The 2,667-nt window shown below is 38.2% G+C and overlaps 1 long non-coding RNA gene across 2 annotated transcripts; it reads left to right on the top strand.

Annotated features, from left to right (window-relative positions):
* The first annotated feature begins 652 nt into the window (after nucleotides 1–652).
* On the top strand, nucleotides 653–2,032 carry LOC142492049 (uncharacterized). Of its 2 annotated transcripts, none has more exons than XR_012800695.1 (3): nucleotides 653–767; nucleotides 1,664–1,743; nucleotides 1,989–2,032. It is a non-coding gene; the product is annotated as an uncharacterized LOC142492049 (long non-coding RNA). The 2 variants fall into 2 exon arrangements; XR_012800694.1 differs by lacking the exon at nucleotides 1,989–2,032 and adding an exon at nucleotides 1,931–1,972.
* Nucleotides 2,033–2,667: the final 635 nt, after the last annotated feature.

Here is a 2,667-nt window from a genome sequence, read left to right as displayed (position 1 = left end):
ATAAAGACATACAATACAATACAATGAGCGCTAAAGGCCATGTATGTACATACTGTGCTATATGTATGCACACACAGCTGTCTCTCACACATACTAATACTCCTTATTTTTCCATCCCTATACACAAATAGGGACCACATACTAGTATCCACACACACTTTTAGTTGTGCTACAAACTCTCACATTTCCACACCCCCCCACACCATTTATATCCCCTCTCACTCCACACACACCTTGTGTAGAGCACTGTTTATACTGTGGGCTCTCCATTCAATTTTATTCACACTGATACACATACACACTCTTTCTTCACTTGATTTCAGTTACCCTTTGACACCTCCAGCCATAAATCTCATCCACACGGGGGGAAGGACCAGCACAGATAACTTTCCAAGAGACACTGTTTTTAAGTAATCCTTGCTTCATTCATTGTAACATCGCCGGAAGAAGAGATCAGTGTATCTCGAAAGCTCGCACAAATAAAAGCATTTCGTTAGCCACAGAACGGTATCATCTATTTATTTTTTGATTATTGAAGCTCGGCTAACACGGTACTGATACCTCTACAGGTATATATATATATATATATATATATATATATATATATATATTTTTTTTTTTTTTTTAACTACAGTATTACACTGTGTGTGTGTACATATATCCCTACATACTACATATATATTACTAAACATTCACAGATATGGGATTGAAACCAGTACTCATACATGATGAAAGGACAACATTAAGAAGGTTCAAGCAAGGTGAAGGTAAGTAATATTTAACACTTAATCCTGCTCTACACGGACAATTAAGATGTTAGCAGTTAAATAGATGTTTGATTTAAGTTTTGCATGTGAATAATATTGACATGCAATTACTAGCTAAAATACCTATGAAACACACCCAAATACAATGTTTTGCAGCTAAGTGAATTGCAGCTTCTCCAAACATAGCAACTGGGTAATGTTGGACCATTACTGAACAGATGATTAATACATAAATATAAATTAAAATATTCATTCATTAGGACTGTTAATCTTTCCAAACCTTCACGTGTACAAGGACATACTTGAATGTTTGGAAACAACAGGTCTTCATCATACATACAATATTAATTAGATAATCTAAAGTGAACAAAACAAGGCCAAATACAGATATAGTTAATTATAACATTTATTATTTTTTTTCCTTTTGAGACCGAGTCACAGGCCTGCTTGTTGTCTCTTGGATTTTTCTTTTCCGTTTGGCTACAACTTTAAGCACAACAGAGCCACTTTGACTGGCCTGTGGCACTTCAGGGGCACGGCTTGTGGCCTGTGGCACTTCAGAGGCAGGGCTTGTGTCCAGTGAGTGTTCACGGGCAGGGCTTGTGTCCAGTGACTGTTCACGGCCAGGGCTTGTGTCCAGTGACTGTTCACAGGCAGGGCTTGTGGCCAGTGACTGTTCACAGGCAGGGCTTGTGGAGAGTGACTGTTCACAGGCAGGGCTTGTGGCCAGTGACTGTTCACAGGCAGGGCTTGTGGCCAGTGACACTTGTTCACTGTGTACCAACTTGTTCACAACTGATGCTTGCTCCGTTTCTTGTTTGGGTTTTTTGGTTTGTGTCCAAAACTGGTCAGTAGTAACTGCTTGTGCATTTTTGTTTTTGGCGCCTCCTTTGTAGGTGTCAGTTCCAGATTTTCTACAGATGGCAGCGGTAGGATGTTGTCAGGAACATGCAGAGAACTTTCAGCTACTTTACCGGTAACATCCCGACCTGGGTAATGAACATCAGATGACTGGGGTGAAAAAGTAGTAGCATGTAAACATCCATCCTCTGATGGTGTAAAGCTGAATGGATGTGCTGCTGTAGTCATTCTCAAGTGATTAGCTTGAGTTAGCTGAACAACTATTGATTCTAATGACGTGTTAATTTTTTGCATTTGTTTAGGCACTTCAATGAACACTCTATGGAGATGTGACAATTGTGATATTGTTTCTTCCTGCAGTGATATCATCCTTTCGTGCACTGACATCAGATCTGAATGGCGATGATTTTCTGCTTCAACAATTACTTCTTCAGAAGCTACTATTGCAGCGTATGTGCTAGTTGCTGTAGGAATAGCCTGTGTAACTCTTTGAATGGGAACCTCGTCATGGTCACTTGATTGCATTTCTGTGTCTTTGACGGCATCATCATCATCATCATGATTATCATCATGTGCTAAAAATAAATGTACACATAATGAAATGGCATGTTAATCTGAGCTGTTTTACTATGTAATTATACACTGTGATAACTAACACCTAACATGTTTTCATACGTTTAATAACGTCACATTAAAATGTACCTTGACTTACGAATTCTGTTTGGACTCAGTGTGAAATAAGAATGAATGAAAAGTTGTTAACAACTCACAACTCCTACATGATACTTAACATCACAAACAAAATACATGTAGTGTAAAAAAAATAATTTTCACTGACAGTAAGTAATCCTATTTAAATAACATGTGCAAAACAAATAATGAACATTTTTAACATAACATATAGAAGTGAACATATTATATTTTATGCACCTCATACACTCATCTTCCAGGTGTGATGAGCTGCATGACCCAGGTGAAGACACTTGTTCCGTCTCAGGTGACACATGTCCTCCAGGAGCAACTATATAGAACAATAACA

Source organism: Ascaphus truei, chromosome 4, assembly GCF_040206685.1.
Source record: "Ascaphus truei isolate aAscTru1 chromosome 4, aAscTru1.hap1, whole genome shotgun sequence".
NCBI classification, from domain to species: Eukaryota; Metazoa; Chordata; class Amphibia; order Anura; family Ascaphidae; genus Ascaphus; species Ascaphus truei.
The sequence above is the reverse complement of the archived record's forward strand: the minus strand, read 5'-3'. Positions and strand labels throughout refer to the sequence as shown.